This window comes from Neovison vison, chromosome 8, assembly GCF_020171115.1.
Source record: "Neovison vison isolate M4711 chromosome 8, ASM_NN_V1, whole genome shotgun sequence".
Lineage (NCBI taxonomy): Eukaryota > Metazoa > Chordata > Mammalia > Carnivora > Mustelidae > Neogale > Neogale vison.
Window position 1 is genome coordinate 140,629,988 of NC_058098.1, and position 18,458 is coordinate 140,648,445.

Consider the following 18,458-nt stretch of genomic DNA (forward strand, 5'->3'; position numbering starts at 1 on the left):
GTGTGTGTGAAGGTGTCTGTGTGTGTGTGTGTGTGTGTGAAGGTGTCTGTGTGTGTGTGTGTGTGTGTGTGTGTGATTTGTACACCTGCTGCTGAGTACATCCTCACTGTCTGGAAGTTTTCATCAGAAACGTCCGGGTCGGACCCGCAGAGTCGTGCAGGGACCCCCGGAGGCGGGCCGGAGCGGAGAAGGCAGGTCCGAGCGGCGCAAGGACAGGAGCGCGGCGGGTCACCCGGTCGCCGGACACGCGTGCGCCCTGCACCGTCGGTTCGCATTTCACCTGACGCGGCTTCGGCGCTGTCTTCCCCGCTCTGCCGCGGGCCGCGCGCACCCCGGGCTCATCCTGACCCCCTGCTCCCGCGTCTCAGGGTTTGACGGCCTCCCTAATCTAAATAAATTAAGCAACGTGTCTTTTTCTAGCTTTTGAGAATGTTTCTTCTTTAACCGGGACGTGGCTTGAAGCATCACACTTGCGCTCCCATGGCGGCTGGCGGGGCACCGAGCCGCAGGCATGTCTCTCCTAAGACCCCAACAACTGCAGGTCCTCCGACAAGGCGTGGGTGACCGTAGGCTCCGAGGGGGTGGGGGGCAGCTGCCGAGCCTGAGACTCGGGTGTCCTCGCTACAGGAGATGCGACACAAGGTTGGGACAGCTCTTGACGGAACACGTATGCGCATATGCACGTCCCGGCGTCACCGGCCAGTGCGGGCGCGAGGACGCGAGGACGCGGGCTTCCCGCGATGAAGCTCGCGGGTCTGCTGCGCGGGTCCGGAACCCTGCACCGCTGCAAGCGCCTCCCCGGGTGCAGAGCTCGAAGCCAATAATCCCGTGTGTCACTCAGGATGACCCCTTTTGCAGGGAAGGGCCCTAAAAACCACAGGAATTCTGGTTGCCTAATTGAATACGGGGGGAAAATCCAAGTGGGACTCGCTCCGAGACAAGGAAACTTCGTTTTCTAACAGCTGTTAACAACACCCCTAAAACGCAACCGCGTCCTCTGTCTTCTGGAAGGAAAACATTCGCTTACAGCTTAACTGTCCGCTGAGTCTGTTTCAGAGGAAGGCCGGGGGCCTTCTCGGAGGAGGAAGCACACTCCAGCCGTCTCTGGCCTGCAGACCTCCGCGCTCCCCCTGGCCGCGCCCACGGCTCAGCGTTCAGCTCCAGCCGCGCGATCGCCCCCTTTTTCTCGAGGCTCCTGCGCTTCCGGCCACAGCTGCCCTTCCCAGGGCGCTTCTTCCCGCTGCTGCAGCCGCCTGCCTTTGCACAGCTCTCCAGAGACACTCCCCTCCCCGCTTACGAACGTGCCAGCTGCCTCCTCCCAGACCCCCAGGGACACCCTCTCCTGCAGCCTCTGCCACCTGCACCGCGGGGCCGGGCTCCTGCGCCCCGCGCCGGCCTGGCAGCAGCCCTGGTGGTGCGGGCAGGTGTTGGGCTTCGGGAGACGCGGAGGCAGGTGGCGCGGAGCCAGGGGCTTCGGGCGCGATGGTGCCTTGGGCTGCAGAAGGAGCCAGCAGGGAGGGACGCCGGACGGCAGCGCTGGCCTGTGGCCAGGGCTCCTGCAGCGGGGGGAGCCCCCGGCGCCTGCTGCGCGCAGACTCCCCTCCTGGCCGCCCCCGTGGGAGTTGACCAAGGGCTGATACTCTGAGGTCCCAGTTCCCTCTTCGCCGGACCCTGCCTCCCACTCACAGTTCTCAGCTTCTGTCCGGTCTCTCTCTTGCTGCCGGACTTGGTCTCTGACCCTGAACCTGGTCCCTGACTCTGGTCCCTGACCAGCACAGGCATCGTTTCTGGCAGTTTCATGGACGTGCAACCTCAGGCCTCACCTCAGAGCTCTGGAGCCGGGAGCAGCTCCTGGGGTCATGGGTCCCATGCGCCTACCTCCGGAGAACGCTCCCAAGCCGAGGAGGACTGCGTGGTTGTGGCCTTGCCCAGAGAGCTTTCAGAGGCCCTGCTTGTCCCCTGAATTGAGGACCAAATCCTGTCTGTCTGACCCTGGACCTATAGAACGAGGCCTTGCCCTTCCTCTCCACGGTGTCCTGAGGAAACGCTTCCTCACAGGAGGACACGCCACCCAGTAATGGCATCAGAGCGAGAGAAAGGCTTTTTTTTTTTTTTTTTCAAATTCTGGTCAACTTGGAAACGTGCATAAAATAAGAGATCAAAATACAAGTGGGAGAAACTCTGGTCAGAGAAGAAATAAGGGTAGAATATACCTGTGGGACAGTGGGACAGTCATTAAGCCGATCCCTCCGATGCATTCCGTGAGTCCCCCACATTTGTGGAGGGGCCAACATTCGGCTTTGAGTTAGCATGCAGCCAACGCCAGAGAGGGAACACGACCCGTCCCGGGCTTCCTGGTGTCGGTAGCCTAAACACGAACCAGACGCTTTTCCAGAAAGCATTGTTCTCAGGACTGAGAGGCAGGAGGATTGTTGTTCTCATGAGGCCTCATCACGAGAGGGCAGTTTCGTGGAGAGCAGCTTCCATGCTAGTCTTGGCAAAGCCAATTTCTTCTTCCACTGCCCTTCAGTACGACTTTTACACAGACACGAGTTAAACAAACAAACCAACAAAAATCTGAGAGGTCAGAATAGTGGGATCCGGGGATTTGCCCCGGGGGTGATGGAGCATGGGCCATCCGAGCAGAAGGGCTGGGCTTCCTCTCTGGGGGTCGCTTCTCTCACAGCCCGGACACGATCCGAGCTTCCGTGGAGATCCCCGAGGAGGCCAGGAGTACAGATTGAGTATGGGATGGGGGCGCAGCTCCGACGTCAGTGTGAGCGTGTCTCAATTTTGAAACAGGCTTGCCCACCCTGTCTTCTCTTCTTGTTAAAATTAGGACTGTTTTGCCGATTCACAGAAAAAGAATAGCAAGAAACCAAAACACACAGTCTCTTCAAAAGACTGACGCTTTCATTTCTCTATGGGGTCTGTCGATAGTTCGACCTTCCTAAACTGCACGATAATGGAAGGAGAAGAAAGCAGAAAGACAAGTCGGCGAGATACGGAAATAACTGAGCCGTCCTTCAGCAGATGAGTGCCGTGGCACGTGTGTACGGCGGAATATTCTTGCCACGAGAAAGAAGGGAACCTGCCGACTGCAACAACTGAGCGGACCTTGAGGGAGTTGTAGCAAGTGAAGCCAGCCAGGCGGGGAAAGGCAAGCACTGCGTGGTGTCATTGACATGGAGAGTCTAAATACAAAGTCAGACTCATGGAAACAAAGAGCAGAAGCGTGACTGGCAGCGGCGTGGGGTGGGGGAGACGGGAGAGCTCGGTAGGAGCGCGCACACTTAGCCCTGTCCGTGAAGCAGGGTCCGAGAGTCCCCTGTAGAACATGGTGACCCTAGGCAATAACACTGTGTCGTATAATTTAAATCTGTTAAGAGCACAGAGCGGAAATGTTCTCACGCGCACGCACACGCACACGCACACGCACACACAAGGGTAAATACGTGAAGTGGTAGACGTGTTAGCAAGACGGGGATTCCTTTTACAAAGTATACTTCCATCAAATCATCATCACGTCTACTTCTCATATCTTACAATTTGGTATGTCGATTATATCCCAATAAAGGTGAAATTTAAAAAAAAGAAAAAGAGAAGCTTTGGCTTACTACCTAGGAGGCTCTTTTGATCTGCCTCCTTTAATCCTCACAGCAGACTGTTAAAGTGAAGATTAGGAAGTTTATTTTAAACACAAGGAAGCTGAGACTCAGGGAAGCTAAATGGCTTTACTCTGTCATACAGTCGACAACTCTTAGATTCTCCTGGTCCTTCAGATTTGCCTGACCCCAGAGCCCATATCAAAATCCATTCTAACAACAGTTATTGAGTATTTGTGATGTTCATGATATTGTCTCATATACCAGAGAACCACAGTACTTTTAAAAGGCTGGTTCTACCGTCAAGGATTTCATAAGCCATAGGGAGAGTCAGGGATAAAAAGCTAAGCAGGTGCCAGGTCTATGGGTCGTGAACGGCGTGTGTGTGCAAAGACCGAGAAGAGGGATCAAGAAACAGTTAAACAAACAAACAAACAAACAAAAACATGTATTTGATCATGGCCCTGAAGGATGAGGAGGATTTTGTGGACAGAGGAAGCAAGAAGATTATTATTTTAAACTTTTAGGGGTTCCAGGGCCTTGTTTATTCAGAAATAGGTAGGGAGCATCTGAGTTCGATGTTTATAAAATGTGAGAGCATTGTTGCCAGATATCAGGGGAAATCTCCATTGAAATCCTTTGTCTAGAACGAATTCTTGGAGGGGAGGGACTGTCCTGTTGATTCTTGTCTCAGCGAGGCCTGGTAGGTCCCGATCACCTTACATTCATGGAATGTACTTTTCCAACTGCTGCATTGCATGAAATGCGGATTCCACTAAACGCGCAAGTGAGACAGACCCGAGCAGTCTTTCTTATTACATACATTGTAGATACTGAGTGACCTGTGTCCTTTTCTGTGGTACTCATTGTAGCCTAGTGAACCCAAGCATACATTCTTTTTGCTCGTCTTGATCGAGTGCAGCTTAGTGTCCTCAGGGTCCAGAATCCTGACCCTCAGGGCAACCTCCAGGATTTCAGTGTGGAGGCCTTCACACTGTTGCACTGGGAATAAGTTCAAACGAGCCTCCGTGCTTTTCTTTCTTAAGATCCGTGTGTTCTCTTCCTTTCCTTACCAAGCCCTAGCATGCACTCCTGTTGTGGTCTTTCTTCTGTTCTGTGTCGGTGAAAATGCAGCCATGTTTTCTGCTCATACCCTGAATGTGCTGGGAACAAGCGTCCTCAGGGTCGAGATGACGGCATGGCCGGCTACGGAACGGGTAGCGCTCGCTGGACGGGATGAGATCTGGGACGTGCGCTTTCCTCACTAAAATTCACCGTAAATGCCGGTGGGTCAGCGTTTGGCCTCAACAGACGCCGCCGTTGAGGACGCTGTGCCCAGAGGAGGCTCATGCTGGGCCTCCAGCCCGGGCAGTCTGGTCCTGTGGAAATCCACGCGCAGACACGCGAGGCCCCGCCGTGCGGATGTGCTGGAGCCGCCGCTGATGAAGGTAAACACAGGCTGACTCTGTACCCGCAGAAGCCCAGCTCCCGGCCGTGCCTACAAGCATCACCGCAGGAGAGAAGCAGCTGAGTCCCTCCCTCTCCCTTCCTTCCTCTGCCCCCTCCTCTCTGTCCTGTCTGCCCCCCACCCCTCTCTCTCTCTCTCTCTCTCCCTCCCTCCCTCTCTCTCTCTGGCCTCTTGGACTCCCCTTCCCCCTGGCTGGTTTTCCGTCCTATTCATCAACGGCCTTTCTCGTGAATCACTGGGGTGTCTCCTGTGCCTCGATCGTGGTCCTTGGGCTTTTCCCACTTCCCACAAACCAGAGTGGCCCTGTGGCAAACCGAAATTTCCGACAGCGTGTCAGGAGGCGGACGCCGTGTAATGATATTCAGGCCATGGGGAAAAGAGCAGCCGCTCTGCAGAGGGTAACCCAGAAAGGCTCCCCCGTGCCCAGCAGGAAGCTGGGGTGAGTTTAATCTGGTGAAGCAAATTTAATCACTTGCTTCTTTGTAAATGGGGACACAGGAAGAAACAAAAAAGATTTTCTTAATAGACCTCTAACAAAATGGGTGCTTCTAATACCACACATGTCTTCATTCCTCTTTCCTGGGATTCGCAAGTTAAAAGATTTTCCAGTAGCTGTCAAGTATGTGAGCGTGTGTCATACCAAGGAGACCCAGAACCTCCAATAGGCACCTCTGATACTGTCTCTGCACGGAGCTCCCAAAGCACGATACAAGCTTATTTAAAGGGGGGGGGGGAGAAAAAGAAAAAAGGAATTCAGATGCTTTTGTCCAAGGCTAAAAAAAGTCCTCGCAATTTTCTCCCCTTTACTAATTAGCTGCAACCCCAATTGATTAGAAATGAATGCATTTATAGATTTTCAATTTATGTCTACTTTTTATTTCAGCAAAACATCTGTAAATGAAATCTACCACAGAAAACCTGCCAATCCAAAAAACCCTTTAATACTCGTTATCATGGGAGGATAGAAGATTTGGAACAATCTTTTGTAATCAGTAGTAAAATTTGTCTCGGATTTAATGACCACACAGATGAGTAAATCATGCTGGCAGGCAGCCCCACTTAGGACTGCTCTGTGCTTTTCCTGTGCAGTTAGCTTAGTTAGTTTTTTTGTTTTGTTTTGGTAAAGAAATAGTTCTTCTTTTATTTTTGAAGAATGTTTGAATTGTCAATTCGGATTCTCTACAAGTTAAAATGAGACTTTCCAGAAAGGGATCACAACCATTTGGGTCGCTTGTCTTGCAATGATTTAATTCATTTTCTTCTTTTGGCGGGTGCAGTGGAGCTAAAAGATACACACCTCGGTTTACTAGGTAAATTACATTTAACTCCTATAATTTGTTTACCTTCTGGGTGAAAGGGTGATCCTGTGTGTCCAGACCTCAGCCTGTTTATCCTCATGAGTTCTAGAATCTTAGAAACTAATAGAGCCAAATGGGAACAAAATTTAGCTTCATTCTACTTCACTGTCACCCTCACTGTTCTCATTAAAATTAAATTTCCCAAACCCATGCGGGCTGGTGGCAGGTGAGTGCAAGTGACGATGGTCTGTGGGAAACCCGGGGATGTCACTGGTCAAGCAGGAGAGGCGCGGGCAGGCGTGGGTGTGGGGGGCACGTCCCCCTGCGGCGGGCCTGTGCTGGCAGCAGCAGGTCCCGGTTCCCGCCCCCCACACTGGGACCGTTTATTCTCAGTGTCAGCTTGGCTGGACTGCGATGACCAGATGCGGGGTGAAGAACAAGTCGAGGGGCACCTGGGGGGCTCAGTGGGTTAAGCCTCTGCCTTCAGCTCAGGTCATGATCTCAGGGCCCTGGGATCGAGCCCCGCATCAGGCTCTCTGCTCAGCAGGGACCCTGCTTCTTCCTCTCTCTCTGCCTGCCTCTGTCTACTGTGATCTCTCTGTGTCAAATAAATAAATAAAATCTTAAAAAAAAAAAAAAAAAGACATTCCTGGGATGGTCTTTGCTAGGTGAGACTAACGTTTATAATCAGAGTCTGAGGAAAGCAGATCACTGTCCCTATTGTAGGTGCGAGTCATCCAATCAGTTACAGGCCTTACGAGGGACATAGAGGGACGCCCCCTAAGGAAGAGGGAATTCTGCCTCCAGACGGTCTTCAGGCCGACGCCGAAGCATCAGCTCTTCCCCGGGTCTGTCGGCTGCTCCCGGCCCTGCAGGTTACAGACTTGTCAGCCTTCACTGGCCCCAGCCAATTCCTTAAAATACATCTGTCTCTGTGTGTGTGTCTCTCTCTCTGGCTCTTTATTTATATATACACACACACACATAAAATATATAAAATATTTATATAAAATATATGTTATATGTATATATGCACACACATATATAATATGTCCTTTTAAAGATTTTGTTTATTTAATTGACAGAGAAAGAGAGGGAACACAAGCAGGGGGAGTGGGAGAGGAAGAAGCAGGTTTCCCGCCGAGCAGAGAGCCCAAGGCTGGACTGCATCCCAGGACCCCGGGATCATGACCTGAGACAAAGGCAGACGCTCAACGACTGAGCCCCCCAGGCGCCCCAAAATGTGTTCTCCATACACATCAACTGTGCCTATAAAGTGGTTTTCAGGGTGGCTTCCCCTTCGCAGACTATAATTCTATATAAAGACTCCTCTGTTTCCTTGCTTTTCAAGATCTGCTTAAAGGGACACATAGGAACATTCATGAGACTTTTATGACACCATTTTTAGAATTTGGGGATGGAAAAAGGACTTAAAATTTCATATGTTTTGAATTCCTGAAAATTTACCCATCAGGTGTAATAGCTACAGATCTCAGTCCAGAACTCGGGTGTTGCAAGAAATAAATAATTTTCTATATTTTCTCTATAATTTTTCTATAATTCAGTGTAATTTCTGTTTGCGGCCTCCCATCAGCGAGGCTGCCACAGGTCTCTGAAGGTTAGGGACGCACTCCTCTGTGGTGAGCTGCCGGCGAGGACGGAGGCAGCGGCACTGGTGCGCGGCGTCCAGCTCCAGAGTCCCTGTGCTCCCGAGTGCTGTGTGTGCCCTCGGCAGCCCGGCAGTGCGTCCACGTGGAGGCATTATGTGTTTTACCTTGCCCTCCCGCTCCGTCCCTCTCTGCAGGACTGGGTACCCTGCCGACCGGGTCTTCCTGCCTCTGTGCGTCACACCAGCCCGTGTGCATGTTGTCAGAACCGTGCAAAGCCCTGTCTTTCCAGATCCACTTCCGAGCTATCACCTGTCTTGGGTTTGCTGCCTTGTGGGGGTTCCTGCCAGGAATCGGGGAACAGGAGGCTCTGCCACCACAGCTCCACTCCACACCGTGTCCTTTCTTTCTGGGAGCTTGGAGAGCCTTCCCGACACCTCCGCTGCCTTGAACGTTTTATCTGTTCTCCTGGGTTCTCCTAAGGGTGTAGGGTTTTAGATGTTCAAGCAGGGAGGAGGCTGACAGCTTGGTTCTTCCTTCTGAACCTCATACCTCTCTTCTAGAAGGTCGGGAGCTCAGGGCAGTCCGTCTGCAGGGGGTGAGAAGCAGGGCTGGGAGGAGAAAGAGTAAAATATGGGGACTGTGGAAAAACGAAACTCAGTCACTACTTTAATGCCCATTTCACAACACAGCCGTGAGAAACCCACAGTCCAGGGGAATGTTTTAAGGCAACTCTTTTTTTTTAATAGATAGTGTTCAACTGTTAATTTCATGGGACAGTTTTATCCCATGCTGTAGGAAACACATCTTATTTATCTCTTTCTTATTGTCCTTACCTCCTGCTTTTGCTCCTCTGGGCCTGGAAAGATGCTTGATACACCGCACACATACATGATTATTTGTTAAGAAGGGAGTGAATGATTTTGAGACTCTTTAGTAAAAAATCAATCAATCAATCAATCGATCAATCACAAGGCAGAAAGCCCCTCTCCTCTGAATTGTCCCCTGTGGATGTCTCTTTGTTTGGGCTTCCTGATCGAAAGCACAGACTTCAGTTTTTCTGACACGTTACCACGGGCCTCTGCGTCACAAAGATGCCTGCAAGCAGACGCTAGCAAGCCCCGCCGCAAACGGTTGTCTGGAGGAGGGTGTGTAAATCAGACTGTTCCGTCTGGAATCTGTTCGGTACATGCGTATTACACTATTGAAGATTTGCTGATTAAATCACCCAAGCCGAAAACAGTTACAGTAATTCCAGACTCCAGTTGGATTCCAGTGTCAAGGCAAATCATTCATGGGCACGGAGGTCCTTTAAGCCTGGGAAGGAAGCATCACAGGAGAGCCGTTGGCTTTGCAGGCACCCCATCCCTCAGTCCTCGCGTTCGTCATTGTGCCGAGCGAATCGCACATCAAGATGCCATGAAATCATGTTGACCATGTCATGGAGTAGGCTTCCTTCTTCTGCGCAGTTGAGTATGATGGGGCCCGACAGATTGTGTTAATACTCCAATGGAAATTGACAGTCTCTAAAGAGTGGTCTCCAACCCCTCTTTATTTTCTCTTTTATTTTGGGTGAGGTCTTGCTGTGGATGGGTGTGAAATATTATTTCTAAATGTGGAATCGAATGAAAAGTTCAAACTTGACCGGGTAGGTGACAGTGAAGAAGAAAGAAGACGTGTCTCCGGGGGACCCCATTACTCTGCAGGAAGAACGGTGGGTTTGGTGTCAAGAAAACTGGACTCCAGTCTTGCCCCTGCCCCTGGGCACATCTAGAACGTTGGACAATCCACTGAACTAATTTTTCCATAAGTACGAAGCCAGAGGCTTTGTCTCTACTTCCCATGGCTTTATGAGTAGGAAATGCTAGATCATCGGCTTTTTCGTATTTGAATTCCTTAATGGCTACTTGGCTGGAAATAAAATAATACAATTTGGAATATCAACTGTGAAAGACATCCAGTCTTTGGGGTTTTGTGAAAGATACTGGGAAGTGTCTAGGGTTTGTCATCAGGCAGAGGACAGCTTGATCTGGAACTGTCCTCTGTGAACAGTGTCAGCCTGGCAGGTTCCTCATGGCTCAGTGTCCCAATCTGCACAGTGGGAAGGATGGTACCAAGGTGAGCTATTCGTGGTAAAGATGGGAGAAAATGTGTAAATCACAAAGCAGAGTCTTCAGCCCGGGGAAGATTTTCTATAATTGTTAGATAATATCATTCTTGGCAGTGAGACTAATCCCTAGTGAACTAAGCAGGACACCGAGGTTTTCAGGTTTTGAGTCGTCAGAGGGAAGGAAATTCCTCAGAGCGGTTTTTCCACAGCTTCACTCGGTCCCGAGTGTCCTGGCAGATGTACGGCTGGGAAATCATTCATGATAAGGAAGATAAAATCCATTCCCGGCATCTAGCTGCAAAATAAGAATAGCTTTTTGAGTCTCTTGGAATGTTAATTCCAAATACCCCTTTTTGGATTCACGGACTTTATTTTTTAGAGTGGTTTAAATCCTGTGGAAAAATCAGGCAGATTATACAGAGAGTTCCCAGACTCTGTCCTGGAGACTTAGTTTCCCTATTCTTTACCTCGTGCATTACGTCGTTCCCACGGAGCGGCTGGTCTCCTTCTGTCAGCGTTAACCCGACCACAGGTGACGTTTGCCTCCCCTCTTCGTGCTGCGCGTCCTCTGGGTACTGGCAAGGGACCCGCCAGCAGTTCCTCGGCCCTGAGAGTCCCCGCGGCCCGCCTCTTCCTCACGGAGAATCCACCCACATGACCTGAATCCTTACGGCCACCCAGACTCCTGCACGCGAGCGTTTACAGCAGCTTTATTCCTAATTGTCAAGGCCTGGGAGCCACTGAGGTGCTTTTTGGTAGCTGAACGGACAGAGACACCGTGGCCTGCCACAGCGTGGAGTGCCGCTCACTGCTACAAAGCAATGAACTACTGAGCCGGAAAAACACAGGCAGAAACGTGAAGACATCTGTCAAGTGAAAGCCCATCTGAAAAGGAGGCATCTGGATGGTTCCCCCTCAGAAACGTTCTGGAAAGGGAGAGGCTGGAAAAGGCCAGTGGCTGCAGGGGCTTCGGAGGGAGAGAAGCATGAGCTGGTGGAGTGCGGAGGATGTTTAGGGCACTGAGCGTGTCCCGTGGGTCGCCGGCGTGCTGGACACGCGCCGTGACACTTCTGTCCGAACCCACGGAATGGACGACATGCTAGCTATGAGCGGTAATTAATGATAATATATTAATCCTGGTTCACTGATTGTAACAAATACACCACACCAACACCTGATGGTCATAACAGGAGAACTGAGCAGGAGAAGGAAGACACAGAAACTTTCTGTACTTTCTGTGAATTTTTTAAATAAACTTAAAGCTGCTCTAAAGATAAACTCTATTTTTTTAAAAAAAAAAGCATAAAATACCATAAATGTGCTGATCTGGAAGTTTGCAAAATATTTTGTTCGATGAGAAATCAGTATGTAGAACAGCATATCTGAGACAAAATACTATAATTCTATAGTATTCCATGTAATTCTATAATCTGTAATTTGTACTTTTGATTATACGTACATGCTTCTATGTACATAAACTATCTGTAGAAGGATATTCATGCATCTGACAACCTGGTTGATACGGCACAGAGATAAAAGCCAGGCTTACACTTGTCACATGTTATTTTGTACCTCTTGAATTTTGTAACATGAGTACTTCTATCTACTCAAATGTCATGGAATAAGTAGATGAAAATAGCTAAAAATTTACCAGAGAAAGAGAGAGAGAGAGGAAGAGAGAGAGAACAGCAATAAATTGGGCTGAGATAATTTTAAAAATGACAATAAAAAGGCAGAATCAAACCATCATATCTATTAGACAATTCTAAAAGCTGAAATAATAAAAAAAGATATAAGAAATTACACAAAATAAGAAGATAGAGGAATAAAAATGATAATTCAAATACAAAGGGAAAAGGCTAAATGAAATAGGCAAAACAACATATTTTGATATGTATGTGCTATTAAGTAAGACAATAGCAGGAGAATTAAGCAATTATTTAGAATACAGTCTGTAAGGAAGAAATGCTCTATGAAGATCCTAGTACGGATTAGGTAGTATGACCTCACAAAAATTCAGATGCAGATCTCTCTAAAGACTCCGTCATTGTCATCTGAGATGTTGTAGGTCACTTGGGGGGGATACTGAGGTTTGACCTCTGCCCAAGGACTCTGTGAATTGGTACCCAGAAGGAAAAGCTGTCTGTATCTTTAGCTCTATATCCATGTACAGATAGATACTGCCGTTACCTATAAATCTCTTTAAAACTTAGCTACTTCCCTGCCTCTCCACAGGTTTGAAGCCCCACCTGCCATTCTCTTGCTGGTTCTCCGTCATCATGTGTCCAGCTAACCCCTTCCCCAACCGTATGGTCCCCACAGGGGACTGGGTTCAATTCTGCAGACCGTGGAGACTTTTGTATGCGATGTCGTTGAAGCCATACTCTGAGTGGGTGAACTCCAGTCCCACGAGGGGGACGCAGAGAGGTATCAGGAAGTGGGAGGCCACCATGACTTTCCACATGGGAAGTGGTGCAGATGTTCTGGGGAGGAGACACATAGGAGCAGAGTGCGTGTGTGCGTGTGTGCGTGTGTGCGTGTGTGTGTGTGTGTGTGTGGCGGGGGTGTTGCTGGAAAGCCAGGAGGGAACGGGAAGGAGTGCCAGTCATGGAGAAAGTGCTGTGTGATTTACAGAAATGGGGAGAAGAGAGGGAACTACGTATTGACACGATTTTTTTTATCTTTAGAAAAACTTAGCCCTACATCATCGATGTGAATTTCACATCACAACAGGAAGCGAGAACCTGCTTCGCCCATCATATCAAGAAATTTAAGCTTCCAGAGTGCTTTAAACTGTAGAGCTCTGTTCATCGAAAAAGATGTTGTTTCATGTGTGAAAAACACATGTTTTGGTTTTGTGGCAAACAAGCCGTATAGCGTATTGGTGGTTTATAATAAAATTAGGAGTCTTGATTTGTACAAGGGAAGGGGAGGAGCTTAAAAGCAACGTTCACAACAAAAGCCTGCTGGTTGATTGCAAGTCAAAAAGACATTTTGTGGTTCTAGACGTGTTGGTTTGGAAGCGTTTCCTTTGCAGTGGAAAAGCGAGTTAAGATAAAATGTCCAATTCTGGGACCCCTGGGTGGCTCAGTTGTTAAGCATCTGCCTTCGGCTCTGGTCATGATCCCAGGGTCTTGGAATAGTGTCCCCAGTGGGCTCCTTGCTCAATGGGGAGCCTGCTTCTCTCTCTCCCACTCCCCCTGCTTGTGTTCTCTCTCTGGCTGTGTCTCTTCTCTCTGTCATGTAAATAAATAAAATCTTTTAAAAAATGCCCAGTTTTGGGTCACCTGGGTGGCTCAGTGTGTTAAAGCCTCTGCCTTCAGCTCAGGTCATGATCCCAGCATCCTGGGATCGAGCCCTGCATTGGCTCTCTGCTCAATGGAAAGCCTGCCTCCTCCTCTCTCTCTCTGCCTGCCTCTCTGCCTACATCTGATCTCTGTCAAATAAATAAATAAAATCTTTAAGAAAAAAATGTCCAGTTTTAATCCAAGGAGGCTGCTAGCTGCATGTTTACTTGTTAAATGAAACAGGAAGGGGTGAGGGAAGGCCTTTACATATTAGGAACTCTCGGGGCCCCTAAAAGGTTAATGTAGGCCGGCTTTAAGTCAGAAAGAGTTGGATCCTTCTGCTTTTCCTATACAATGGGCTTTGCTCTGCTGCTTTGTCCTCTCCTGCATCCTTTCCTTGGGGAGAGCTGCTGGCTGTTTGGGTCTCACGCATCCGCTCCTCTGGTCTTGCACTCAAACCCTACCCTCGGTCTGCATGCAAGGCGGGTCCCTGCTCCAGAAAGATGGGGCTTCGGAGAACCTGGGTGGGGATGTGTGTACAGGAGGGTGACATCTTCTCTGTTTCCCCCAGATTACAGGCAATGTAACTACTTTCCGTCTTGGAAGATGTTTGTGTTATTTTTATCTGAGGAAGAACTGCTTCCCGACCTAGGCTGCTCTGGGAGGGCTCCTGCTGCTGGGGGTAGAGGCTTCATACGCAGAAGAAGGGGAGCTGGTGATTTCCCTCAGGGCACAGATGAGAGGAATCTGTAACGGAAACATTAAATGTAAGTGAAGACCTAAAACTTTGCATTTAAAGGAAGAACAGAAACGTTCTGAGGAAGGGCGTGAGGCCGTTTCCGCAGAACAAAATAATGAGGTTTAATGTATTGATTTCATGATATTTTTAGGGGTGCTTACAGGCTTTGTGGCTTTAATTCTATTTTTTCAATTTATTTGATATATTTAATGATGCCACACGAGTGACCTCTGGGAAATGGTGCTATAAATATCCAGTGTTGTGGTCAGGCGTGGCCACCGGGAGCCTTAGAGGGGATGGAGGGCAGAAAGGAAGGCTTCATTCCTCATTCCGTCAGGTGCCGGGCCCAGGAAGGACCATCAAAGAGGAGAAGCCCCACGTGCTGGCCTGGGGCTTAGGGATGGTCGGTAATAAAAAGCCTGTGGGAGCAGGTGCCGGGTCTGCGGAACAGCCCAGGTTAGAGTCCCAGGGCTCCCTGTACTGCAGCCTCCTTGGGAGCACAGAGCGACTCTGTTGCGTGTCCCCCCAAAACATCCCTGTATTCTAATGTGGTTTCAAAACGTTTTCTCAAGCAGCTCAAATTTTGTAGATGGACAAGAGATGGCTTTATGGAGCAAAGGAGGCCTGTAATCATTGCTAATAATACTGAATGCTTAAGAATATTTATTTTTTCCTATGAATGTCCTTTTATTTATTTATTTTTTCCCCCATTCTTCACGTTCACATGGTTTTGGAGTTGGAGGGACATAATCCTGATTCCACCGTTATGTGACCTTGGACTCATTCGGGGACTTAGATTTCCTCATCCGTGAAATAGGGAAGCAAACGTTGGGCTCACAGGGCTGGTGTCGGCCGGAGGGGCTACGCCGGGGGGGGGGGGGGAGCCACACCGCAGGGCTGCTCCCACCAGCGTTCTCTAGGCCTCTCCTGAGCGCACCTGACAGGTTCTTTGGGTGGACACGGTGACTGGGTTCACTGTGAGCCGAGCTTAGTTTCCAATTCTGTCTCTGAATTTATGGGAACAGTATTTTTAAACCTGTTTCCATAGATAAGAGAGTCTCTCTTCTTAGTGTGACCTTCAGCTTCTGACTCTCTGTGAGGCTAAGTTATCTCGGAAGAGGCTCCTTGCTCCCATGTGGTGGGCTGCTCAGGCATTTTTGAAACCCAATATGTGAGCAATAAAAAATACTCATATTTGAAATTCCTACTGCAACGCAATGTGGCCTCTGTGCTGGTGAGGAGGTTACAAGCGAATGATTTCTGGGTTCCTAAATACCACGGAGCTCACACCCATCCTCCCACGGAGAGTAGATATAGCCCAGTGGTGCCCAGGCCAGGAATAGCTCCAGGATCTACATTCCTTCATGTTATTTAGAAACAACAGTTGTGAGTGGAAAGGTCCACTGTCATTGTAATATTGCTTAACTTTATTTTATTTTTTTCCTTCTATAATGGTCATTTAAAAATATATACATTTTTTATTTATTTATTTATTTATTTTTTAAACAAGCAGTGGTACCGAGACAGAACACACACAAATAAGAATTAAAAATAAAAATGGAAATACAGTAATAAAAATGGCCCAGGGTCCCACAGCTCAGTGAACACCACTGTTCACAGTCTGGATTCATAGGCTTTTGACGCGCGCGCGCGCGCGTGTGTGTGTGTGTGTGTGTGTGTGTGTGTTTGCACACAACTATTTAAAACCAAAGAAAATGAGAGCCCCCCGCGGAAGGGCCCTGGACTACAAAGTCGCGCTTGTGCCGGTGCAGTACTCCAGCAGGGAAGTGCGGAGCCATTGGCTTTTGCATCCGTTTTGTCCCAGGCAGACCGTTTCTAACTTGCGAGCGCGGCAGACACGTCTGGGACCGGTGTTCTCGGGGTCGGGGTGTCAGAGAGACATCCGATTTGTTCCCCTGGGACGGTCTCTGCCGGGGAGGCTGCCTGGAGGCGGCGGCGAGGTGGTGGGAGGCGAGCGGCAGGTCTGGGCCGACCGCGCCCGCACTGGCCCCCGCGCTCACCGCCGGCGTCGCCCCAGGCCCCGCGCGCTCTCCACAGCGCTGGGGACGGTCGGAGGTGGTCACCGATTTCACAGACAGACGCTCCGGCCTCTCCTTGCCGCGTGTCCCTCTTCGGTCTGTCTCTGCGCTGCAGACGGGGAGTGGATTTGGTCGATCCGAGGTAGCCCCGGTGACCGCGCTCTTAACTCGGGTTTGTTGCTTGATGGACTCGGTTTTCGAGGCTGAAGCTCTCTGTGGCCCGGGACCGGCGCGAGGATCCAGAAAAAGCGCGGCCCCGGCGGTCCCGGCCCCGGGGACTCCCTGCCAGGGGCGAGGGCGCGGCCCGCGGATGCCGGGGACGCTGCGGGGGCCTGAAGCGGGTGTGAGAGCCGAGTCGGGGGCACATTTCCCAGCCCAGGACATTCTTGAAAGACGGGCAGCGTCGCCAAGAAGGGAGGCGGGGACGGGGCAGGGACTGTGGGAGGACGGAGGATCCCAGTGGGGGACCAGCTTGAGAGGTCCAGCACACACAGGGGCGGGCAGCAGCCGGGGAGGCCCCGGGCCAGGGGCTCGTGGGCAGCGTTGCCGGGAGGCAGGTGAGGGCTTCCCCGCTGGAGGACAGGATGGAGCGAGATGGGCCGGAGGCCGGGAGCCTGGGGCAGGAAGCAGGAAGCGTCCTCTCCCCGGTCCAGAGGCCCTGGGCCCCAGATCTTGGACACAGCAAGGCTCCCGCAGCAACCAGGGACCCCACATCCTGCAGCCTGGTTGTGGGGCGACCTTCCTCCTAGCGGCCTTGACATGCCCTTGCTGTCCCACTGCAGGCAGCGGTGGGTGAAGGGCAGGAGGTCTGCAGAGGGCCAGGGAGGTGGGCACGGGCCGGGGACACGGGCGCTGCCTGAGGAGGAAGGAGCAGGGGAAAGCCCGCCTGGGGGTGTGCAGAGAAGCCCGCAGGAGGAGGCACAGCACAAGGCAGCTGTCAGCAGGGCCGGAGTGGGAAACCATCTCCTGCGCCTTCCTGGTCCCACAGGCAGCTCTGCCCCTTCTCTTTCCTGAGGTAAAAGAAACAAGCGCCCTCATCCTCCTCCAGAGCAGTGAGCGGGTCCTCAGCCACTTCCAAGGGGGTGGTGGCTCTTACCCAAGCTCAGATGTGTTTTTGCTCTTCTCAGGGGAAATTTCTAGGGAGCCAGAGAGAGAAGTTTAGTGTCTTGAGGGAGACTTTTAAGCCACTTGCTAAAACAAAACAAAACAACAACAACAGCAAACCGTTAAAATATTCAGTGCATGTCTTGAATGTAACCCAGCCCTGTGGAGCTATTTCTTTCATGGGGGGGGGGTCGCATCGATTCTGTCCCCGTGCATTCTGATGTCCACACGGGAGCCCCTGCTGACCAAGGCAGGGCTGCGTTTCCCTTCTCGTAGATGAACCTTGGAACAGATTCTGTGCTAGAAAACACACGTCGTAAGGGGGGGTCGCCCTCCCTCCCCTTTCCTGTTTTCCCCGCAGCACCTCGCTGCGGTCATTGCTGCTTTGTGGATGCAGCGAAGGGGCCACCAGCCCAGCTTCTACCACTGAGAGGTCAGGTCCGCTCCTTGCTTTCCGTCTGAGAGGAAATGCGCATTTCTTCCTCGAACACGTACAGGCTTTAACTCCCAGGAATGAAAAAGTGACGGTGGCCCCATTTCTACCCCGAAGGGTAACCGGCTCCTCTGCAGCTGTGGGCCGCCTGCTCAGGAACCCGGGACGCCGGAGGGGCGCGGCCGAGGTGAGCGCCTGCAGGAGTCCGTGCCGCCCGAGACTGTCGCTGTGGGTTAGGACTCTCTGTGCCAACTCCCCAGCGCGGCAAAGAAGCCAGGGAAACAGACCTTACAGACTCGTACGAGCAGCCTCGGTAGTGGAGGAGGTGCCCGGGGCATAAGTCCCCGAGGGACGGTGTTGGGACTGATGTTAGCACAGGAGGGCATTGACAGAGCGTCCAAGGACGGGCATGACAAACCTGCCCGGGCCCATCACTGCCCGTCTAAGACGGAGGTCGGCATCAGTGACCATTTGACATTGGCCAGCAAAGGGTGAGTCTCGTAGGAGCGTCCCATGGTTGAAGTCAGTTCACCTTCTGGTAACTGTACCAGCGTTTGAGCAGAGACGGAGAGGACAGCGGGGGTTGGCTGCCACGCACGGGGTTGTGAGGTGGTACAGGTAGGCATGGGTCTGTTTGCTGGGCAGGGACGGGGACTGACAGCCCAGGACAGCCCTTCTGTGACAAGAGAGCGGGTGAAACTCGGACCCCTGCAGAGGCTAATTTCTCCTGCGACCCCCACCCAGACGCTGAGTCAGGACCCATCCCTC